The following is a 10,105-nucleotide window of genomic DNA, read 5'->3' as shown; positions in this document are numbered from 1 at the left end:
CCCTATCAACATAGGAACTGGAAGCGGAATGAAAGGTATGATCTCTAAAGATTGATGTGTATATTCCATAAAAAAGAATAAAAGATAAAATATTTTTTTTTCGTAATGAGTTTTGTTTCTTATTCGTCGGTTTTATCTCTTTTGTAAAGGCTTCAGTTAATAAAAAAAAGAGTGAACATATAAATAAAATTATTTAAATCTTTGCACAATACTTCTAATATCTTCGAATATTTCAAAGTAGTAAAAAAGGGGGGTCTTCTTCGCCCTCCACCTAAGCCGCGCAGAAAAATCTCAAAGCCAATCCCAGGGAACAGTGAAGCTTCATAGGGTCTTTCTGTCCAGGTGGAGGTAGTCCGCATCTTCACAGACATGTCTATTTCACCGAGCCTCTCTCCGAGACAGTGCCTAGATCGTTACGCCTTTCGTGCGGGTCGAAACTTACCCGACAAGAAATTTTGCTACCTTAGGACCGTTATAGTTACGGCCGCCGTTCACCGGGGCTTCGGTCACCGGCTCCCCTGTCATCAGGTCACCAACTTCCTTGAACTTCCGGCACTGGGTTGGCGTCAGCCTCCATATTTGGTAATTTTTCTTACATCCCCCCTCCCGGAGCCCAGGTATCATATATACCCCCAAAATAAAGAGCCTTGAATACTAAAAGAAAAGCACCTATGCCTAACAAGATTAAGTGAATACCAAGTATACAAATCGAACCCAACCATACATGCCCCCAATTATATCTTCCAAATCGTCCATACTAACAATCCATCCCTCTCCTCCAAAAGGTGATTTTAGTAAACCAAATATAATACTTGGACTAAGGGTCAAGTTGGTAATTTTTCTTACATCCCCCCTCCCGGAGCCCAGGTATCATATATACCCCCAAAATAAAGAGCCTTGAATACTAGAAGAAAAGCACCTATGCCTAACAAGATTAAGTGAATACCTAAAATTGTAGTCATTTTATTTCTATCTTTCCATTCTTCGCTCAAAAAGAACGCTAAAAGAGTTTAATCATAAAAAAGAGGATTTTTTACGTAAAAAAAGAAAGATGGATTCGTGTTCACATACATAAAAATTATATAGAAACAAGAAAAATCTTGGATTACTTTTTGAAAAAGTCAAAATAAGTTTTTTTTGAGTAATAAGACTATTCCAATTACAATACTCATAAAGAGACAATCTTAATAAATGAAAAAGGGGTGGATCTTTTACCCAGTATCGAAGAGTTTGAACTAATACCGGGTATATAAGCAGTGATTTCTAATCCAGAGGTTAAGTGTACTCTGGCAACTTTACGTAAGGCAGAGTTTGGTTTATTGGGGGTGATAGTGGAAAATATTGAGATTTTTTGATAGACAAGAAAAATCAGGACCATCTCATTGTTTCCTCATTCTTACGTTTTTTCCACTGACAAATCCTTTTATTATTCGATTTGTATTATATTTGAGTGTACCATCAGTATCCGAGTTGTGGATATGAAAAAAAGATTGTGATACAAATGTTGATAATAGTATATCGTTAATCATAATAAAAAAATAAAAAGAAAGCGCTTTTACTACATACAAATACAAAGAAATTTCGGAATTTTTCTATTTCTTTGAAATCACTTAAAATCAGATTTCGTCGACCAATCCTTCCTAATTCACATCGTTGGTGAAAATTTTTTTTTTTGTAATTCCTTGCACAAAGATTCAGAAAATACAGGATCTCCGCCTACACAAGCAAATTGTTGATAAAAATGTGTAAAAAATGGAGTCGCACTTAAAAGTCGAGTACTCTACCATTGAGTTAGTAACCCCCTCCCCCCTTCAAAAAAAAATAGAAAAAATAGGATGCGTAAATAAAAAAAAAGATGGACCAACCTTTTCTTTGTCAAGAGTGATATCCTTTATTCAAATTAAATTAATTCTTTTTTTATTTATTTACGCTTGAATAAAAATAAAAAAGGAACTTCATGTTTGTATCACAGAAAGTTTAACGAACTCACTATTTGCTAAAAATTTCCTCTGTAACATGAAGAAATCGATTCTACCATAGAGGCCAACGATAGATAATAACTCCCCCCCGGAACACAGCTTACAACTTTCATCGTACTGTGCTCTCCAAAGAGCAACTCTTCTCAAAATCTCAAAAGGTACTAAGTTGGAATCCCATTCTAACTAAGGATTCTTGTGGTTTCGGAGGATCCAGCTACAGGAGAACCGGGAACGGAGAGCCCCCTTTCCGCCCGACTCTTTGGTCTTAAGAATGCTGGTTTTAAGAATGAGTGATTGCCCTTCTCCGACCCTTACTGCCCAACCTGAGAGTGGATAGCTACGTCTGAGTTAAATTTGGAGATGGAAGTTTTCTTTCGTTTCTCGGAGGTGAAGTAAGACTAAACTCATGAGCTTATTATCCTAGGTTGGAACAAGTTGATAGGAGCTCTTTCTTTTTTTTCGCCCCATGTTGCCATACGGGGGCGAAAAAAAGAAAGAAAGAGAGGGATGGAGTTTTTCTCGCTTTTGGCATAGCGGGCCTCAGCGGGAGGCCCACACGACGGGCTATTAGCTCAGTGGTAGAGCACGCCCCTGATAATTGCGTCGTTGTGCCTGGAATGTGAGGGCTCTCAGCCACATGGATAGTTCAATGTGCTCATCGGTGCCTGACCCTGAGATGTGGATCATCCAAGGCACATTAGCATGGCATACTTCTCCTGTTCGAACCGGAGTTTGAAACCAAACTTCTCCTCAGGAGGATAGATGGGGCGATTCAGGTGAGATCTAATGTAGATCTAACTTTCTATTCACTCGTGGGATCTGGAATCCATTTTAACAATTAAAACTTGTCCCGATTTTAATTTTAGTTCTAGTCCATTTTTTGTTTGAGATAGACATACATTTTCACAAATAAATTGTCCCAGGCTAATTATTGTAATCATTTTTTCACAATATTTAGAATCATAATCATGATGGAGAAAATTCCAATTCAAACGGAATATATTTAATTTTATGTTGCTGCATGGATCAGGCTTATATATTATCTCGGTTTCTTCGAATGGATCTCTTAGTTGTTGAGAGGGTTGCCCAAAAGCAGTATATAAAGCATACTGAAACCCAAGTTATTAACATATATAAGTTAAAATATGTTTTTGCATATCATCGAAAATCTCCTTTTCTTAAGAATGAAATAAAAGATTATTTTTTTTGGAATACAAAGAATATTTGATTTTAAATTTATATCCAAGAACCCCTCCCCCAATTTTTTAATGAATCAATGGACAAATTGGTTGTTAAAGAGTCATTATCAATATGATTTATCTCAGAGGAGATGGTCCTATAGAGAGTCCATCTATTCCGAATCTCCAGTAAAAATAAAAAAAATTAATCCATTTATAATTTTCTGTTAGTTGGATTAATGGATCATCCAATTGGAAATGATAACAAAATGCATAGGCTGTTATCAGCAGATCGATTAAACATATGCAAATTGTATACCACTTAATTACCTTATTTCCTCGATGAGGAAATAAAAATATTAAGGAACCCCCGGCTATTGGTAAAAGTACAACTATTGTTAACCAAGAAAAATAATTCGTAATAAAAATAAGATACACTTGGGCTAGAAATATACAATAATGAGACTGCATCGAAGAAATCGAAGTTACTTTACCCGGTTTCACTTTTCATGATACATTGGCTAAACTAAGAAAAAACAAAAAAGAGATAGAATTTAAATCTTTTTTTATTGACCAATTAGAATTGTCTCCCAGGATCTATAATTGTCTCAGAAGGTCCAATATACATACATTATTGGACCTTTTTAATACCAGTCACGAAAACTTTATGAAAATAGAAGATTTTCGGATAGAAGATGTAAAACATATCTTGGACATTTTAGAAATTTGAAATTGAAAGAAAAGAATTTTGCATAAATTTAAAATCCATTAGGTTTTTTTCATCTTTGGAACCATTCTTTTCTTTTAGAGTTTTCTTGATTCAATTTCGTTAGTCATTCATAAAGATTCAATTCATAATTACAGATGAATATAGAAGGGCTTCATTTTTTTGAATCCCTATCGAAAATCATCTATTAATTTGTTTCTGTTAGATTTTCCACATTCATAGGAGTACATTTATGTTTTTGCTTTCGAAATTTTATTATTGGAATAATCGAAAATAGCAATATAAAGAAGATATCATTATTCATTAAATAAAAAAAAGAGACTGATAAAAATGGAAAGTGATGAGGTTTCATCAGGTAGAGTTAGGTTACGATCCAAAAAAAATTCGGTATATATTTAAGGTCGGGTTCAGACGAAAATAAATCTAATTTATTCGACTCATGAACACCCTTAATAACACCCGTGAAAGAATGGATTGATGAAACTATAAATTATATAAAATACGTACATTTAAACTCGTAATTTGATGTCAAATAACATCTTTCAACAAAACATGCTAATGAAAAGTGTGAAAGACAAAGATGGAAAATGAAATGTAATTACCAATTAGTTATTAGGATTAGGATACAGAATGAGGTCAAGAAGTCAGTATTGGGTCTACTCCATATCTTTAAAGCTTATATATAGGTCAACCCATAGTCCAACAACCTTATTTAGGAGAATCATCAAAATGAGTTCAACTCCTAAGTAAGCTCGATTGACTTGAACAGACGAGCAAGTTAAATTAGTAAGACATGATTTATTCTTTTTGGTCAACTTACATTAGATATTGTTCGAACCTAAGACCTCTTTAGTAAGGAGAGGGACATATGTTGTCTCAACTACGGCTTATTCGCTGACATGACTTATTCGAGTCGGAAGAATATAGGATGGGCCATTTTAGTTAAAAAAAAGATGCATGACATTTTTAAAATAAATTTAATAATTATCAATATATGAAAATGTGGGAAAATTTTCATTTTCGCTTACATTACACATCTCATTTATAGGTGGAACCAAAAAATGTATACACATATTTTGTTTATTGTGGGACGAGAAAAATATACACATATTTTCTTTATAATATAAATGAGACAAGTAATGTTATTTTGATACATATCTCGTTTACAATGCAAGAAAAATGTTGAGTACCGTCGAAATTACCGTTGGATTTAGGGTCGAGTTGTACCGGCAGATTCTCTGACGGAAAGGAAGAGAAATTCGTCGCTAGAAAAGGTTATCGTCGGAATATATTTTCCGTCGCAAAAACCGCTGGTAATTGTTGGCGCAAAAATAAGACTCAACGGCACCAATGTTACCATCGGATTTTCTAGCGATAATCTGCCGGTATATAACAGTTTAATATAACGTGTCGTTTTGGTGATTTATTGTCGGAAAAATACGACGATAAATGTTGCTTAAAATTCAAATGCGGAACCCCTCTTCTTCACTTGTCCAAACCCTCTCTCTTTCTTCTTTATCTCTCTTCTGGTGTGCTCTCTCTATCGCCGTCGAGAAGTCCTCGTCGTCGTCGTCTCCACTGCCTGGAGTACCCACTGAAGCCGCCGCTGCACATCGCCATCGATTCTGCTATTGTATTTGTGACAGCTTCCGCCGTGGTTGCCGTTCACGTCACCGTCGCTGCCGCCTTTGTCACCACCACGTTAAAGAGACCATGCAGCCACTATCATCGAATTGATTGTTGGTATGGTTATTTCATTTTCACATATTAATTTGTGGCTTTATCATTTTGTTAGGGTTTAATTTAAATCGGTGGTTAAATTTGTTTAACAAAGTGGGTGATTAGAGTTTGTTGTGTTAATTTAATGGATGTAAAAATAAAATAATGTTAGAGCAGATTAAATAAGGTGAGATTAAGAGTGCTTGAGTTGTTGGAAGGTTTTAGTGGAGTTTAATGAATGAGTTTTCTTTCAATTGCATTAAACTTATGATGCTTATTTTTGACATGTTTCTAGTTAGTTTGGTGAAATTAGAATTAGGTTATAATTAATTGGACTAATAAATTTTACTTATTCTTTCAAATTTGTTTCTGATTTAGTTTCAGCTTGTGAATTTAATACATTGTTCTTTTATAAGAACGGTGCTATTCTCTCTGAGATCAGTTGGAGTTTGCTTTTTTTTTTTTGGTTGTTTTTGCAGTAATCTTCTAGGTTAGTTTTTTTTAATCTCTGAATATAATGATTTTTTTTTAAATTTTAAGTTGGAATTACTTTTCCTAGAATAGAGTTTTAAGATGAAAGTCAGAGAAGGTTGCGTAGTAGCACCTTCTCGAAACCCTTGTTTGTTGAAAAATTGTTGAGTTATAAGAGGCTGCGCACTAGAATGGTTATGATTTCATATTTTGTTGAATGCGTGTACGTTATAATTTATGCCTGTAGCTATTTTTTATGTGAAACATGTTATATTTATTTCATGGATGTCTTTGAATCAAGGAGAAATTCTGTCGAATTGCTGTTCAAATTGTTTAAAACATGTTTGGTTTGTCAGAAAAAAATAATTGTATTCGGCGGGAGAGTCTAATTACAGGATAGCCTCTACCAAATTTTCTAAAAAATTGAATAATTTGTGTTGTTCGTTGAATTATAGGATGTGTGTTTTAATATGATTCCAAGTCATCGTTTATGGATGTATGAGAGGGATAACGGTGGTCGGGGGGTTTAAAGTCTAAATTCTTTGAAGGGGTTGACGCGTTTGTCGTGCATATCTTGAGCATGGAATTGTTTAGGTCTGAAGGGGTATCTAGGTGTCCGTGTCAAAAGTGTCGGTTGACTAAGTGGTTAGGACCTGCGCACATAACGCTTCACCTCTACCGTAATGGGTTCAAAGATGGTTATTAGATTTGGACGAAACACGGAAAAGTGGACGAATAGGGAATTAATCGGCCTGCCTCTAATTTGAATAGGTTCGGTTGTCAATCAAGGAGGTTTCGGGTGGTGAGAAACCTAAAAATGGATAAAATGAGTTGGGAGGCTAACCAAGAGAGATACAGCAAGATGGTGTATGATGTAACAGATATTACAGAATTGGAAGAGGCTGAAGAAGAGCCTAACTCGGAAGCGAAGACATTTTATCATATGTTAGAATCTCCTGCGAAACGTTTGTACAAGGGGTGCGTTCATTCGGACTTGTCCTTCAATAAGTGGGCTACCCTTTGCAACGAACTAGTACTTGTTGGGTCCATTGGCATCTTCCGAAATCACTACGAAACAAAGAAGCTAGTTTCAAATTTGGGTCTAAATGCGGTAAAAATTGATTGTTGTCTGAATGGTTGTATGTTGTACTACAAGACAGATGCAGTCCTAATTGAATATAGATTTTGTACATCACCGAGGTTCCAAGTCGAGAGAGAACAGATCGGTAAATGCTGGTTAAAGAGAATTCCAATGAAATGGATGCACTACTTGCCCTTAATCCCTATGCTGAAATGATTGTATGCATCGATGAGTTCGTCCCCTCACATGACCTGACATAGTAACAACAAGAGAGATGATGAAATCATGACGCATCCATCACACAGAGAAGCATGGAAGCATTTTGATTGGGTCCATCCTATATTTGCGAGAGATCCCAGAAATGTTAGACTAGCTTTATGCTCTGACGGGTTTGCATCGAATTCCAATTTCGATAACATGTACTCTTATTGGCCTGTAGTCGTGACGCCTTATAACTTGAGTCCCGAAATGTGCATGAAGGACCCATACATGTTCCTAACTTGCATCATACCTGGTTCTAGCAATCCTAAGGCCAAAATAGATGTCTTCTTGTAGCCCTTGGTGGATGAGTTAAAGGAGTTGTGGATTGATGGTGTAGAAACGTATGATATTTCGATGAAGACAAACTTCCAACTGCGGGCTGCGTTGATGTGGACCATTAACGAATTTCCTGCATACGACATGTTGTCAGGTTGGTCCACTCAGGGTGGAATGGCATGCCCCATATGTATGGAGGATATGAAGGCATTCTGGTTGCCGAATGGCGGTAAGAATTCATGGTTTGATTGCCATCAAAGATTCCTCGACTTTGATCATCCTTTTCGGCGCAACAGGAACTCATTCAAAAAGAATAAACTGAACACGAAGAGGATCCTGTGAGGTTGGATGGTAGGCAAGTTTGGCAATGTGTCCATAGAATCCCAAGGATCGTCGATAATGGGACAGGTTTCAGATTTCTGGGATATGCCCAGGAGCATAATTGGACTAAACAGAGTATATTTTAGGAGTTGCCTTATTGGAAAGATAATTTGGTTCGACATTGTCTTGATGTGATGCACATTGAAAAAAACGTGTTTGATAATATCATGTACACAGTAATGGACGATGAGCGAACAAAGGACAACGATAAGGCTAGGATAGACTTGGTGGACATTTGCAAGTGGCCAGATCTGAACTTAAAGAGATTTGATAATGGGCAGTGGGATAAATCAAAGGCGGTGTTCTCTCTAACGAAGGAGCAGAGACTAAATGTTTGTTAGTGGATTAGAGGGTTAAGGTTTCCTGATGGTTATGCTTCTAACTTGGGCAGGTGTGCAAACGTGTCACATGGTAGACTTGCTGGGTTAAAGAGTCATGATTGTCACGTCTTCATGAAGTCTTTGCTTCCTTTCGCGTTTAGAGAACTTTCAACCAACATCTGGAAACCCCTCACAAAAATAAGTGAGTTCTTTAGGGAGTTATGTGCTACAAAACTTAGCATTAATGACCTCATAATCATGGACAAGAACTTTTCCATCATACTTTGTAAGCTAGAGAGGATATTCCCTCCACCCTATTTTGACATTATGACACTTAGCAGTCCACCTATCGTATGAAGAAAGAAACTGTGGGTTGGTCCAATTTAGGTAGATGTACCCATTTGAGAGGATGATTGGTTCATTCAAGCGCACCATGAAGAATAGAGCTCAGATTGAGGGCAGCATCTGCGAAGCATTTCTAGCTAAAAAAAATCTACATTTTGCTCATTCTATTTTCAGTCTCATGTTGAGTTACATAGAACAAAGGTTGCAAGGAACGATGAGAGGGGAGAATCCTCGTCAAGTGAAACAACATACCGAATCTTTTTTTTTTGGAAGGAGCTGCAATGGGTGCGAACAGTGACTACTGGTTAGAGCAGAATGAAATCGATGCTGCACATCTGCATGTGTTGCTTAACTGTGACCAAATTTTACCCTACCTCATGTGAGTTTTTTAAGTCTTGGTAAAGACTGCAATTAGTAAGATACTAACTTCTTAATCTAATTAAAACTTCTTTATCCTATGATGAATCATATTGGTTATTCCAAGAGGTAAATTCTAATAACTCATTGAACAATTTTTCACGTTGGTTCAGAGAATATGTCAGCATGCAGCTAACTGATACAACAAATTCAGAATTAGTTGCACATAGTTAGGGTCCAATGAATAAGGGCACTAGCTATCTGATGTACACTGTTAATGGATATCAATTTCATGCCTTACAATGATCAATTAGAAAGAAAAAAGATAACACCAGAGTTTGGGTTCGCGGGTATTCAGGCAGGGGTCACTCAGATTGGTTGGTGTGTTGCACAACATAATTGAATTAAAGTATTTCTTTCGTACTACTTACAAGGTGTGCATGTTTAAATGTGAATGGTATGATCCAAGTTCGTGATAAAAAACATGAAAGCACAAGGGCTACAATATCACTGAAGTTAATGTAACAAGGAAATATAGACACTACGATCCTTTTATTCTACCTCAAAATGCACGACATGTATACTATTTGCCTTATCCGAGTTCATGTAAGTCTAGTTGGGTGGTTATGGTTAAGCCTAAGTCAAGAGGCCGCATCGATTCTAATGATAGGACAGAGGGTCAAGAACCTTACCAGATTGACGACCCATTTCCTACAAAAATGGTGGTTGATACCAGTGAGCCAATCACCCTTAGGTCCGCTGTTATGGATGATGACATCATTGACGTTGGAATAGATGTCGACGCACTTCTAGCAGTGGACGACGATCTTCAAGAAGAAGACGGGGTCGATGGTGACGAAGAAGAGGTAGACGAGTTCGATGATAATCAGGAAACTACCTCGGAAGAGTAGGATGGTGAACCAAAGAAAGAAAATTTAAAATCTGAATATAATTAATGTAAATAAGTTGGCGGGTGATGTATGACTTGGTACCAACGTTACCGTCAGAAA

Source organism: Arachis ipaensis, chromosome B09 (assembly GCF_000816755.2).
Source record: "Arachis ipaensis cultivar K30076 chromosome B09, Araip1.1, whole genome shotgun sequence".
In the NCBI taxonomy this organism is placed as follows: domain Eukaryota; kingdom Viridiplantae; phylum Streptophyta; class Magnoliopsida; order Fabales; family Fabaceae; genus Arachis; species Arachis ipaensis.
Note: the sequence above shows the minus strand (reverse complement) of the source record.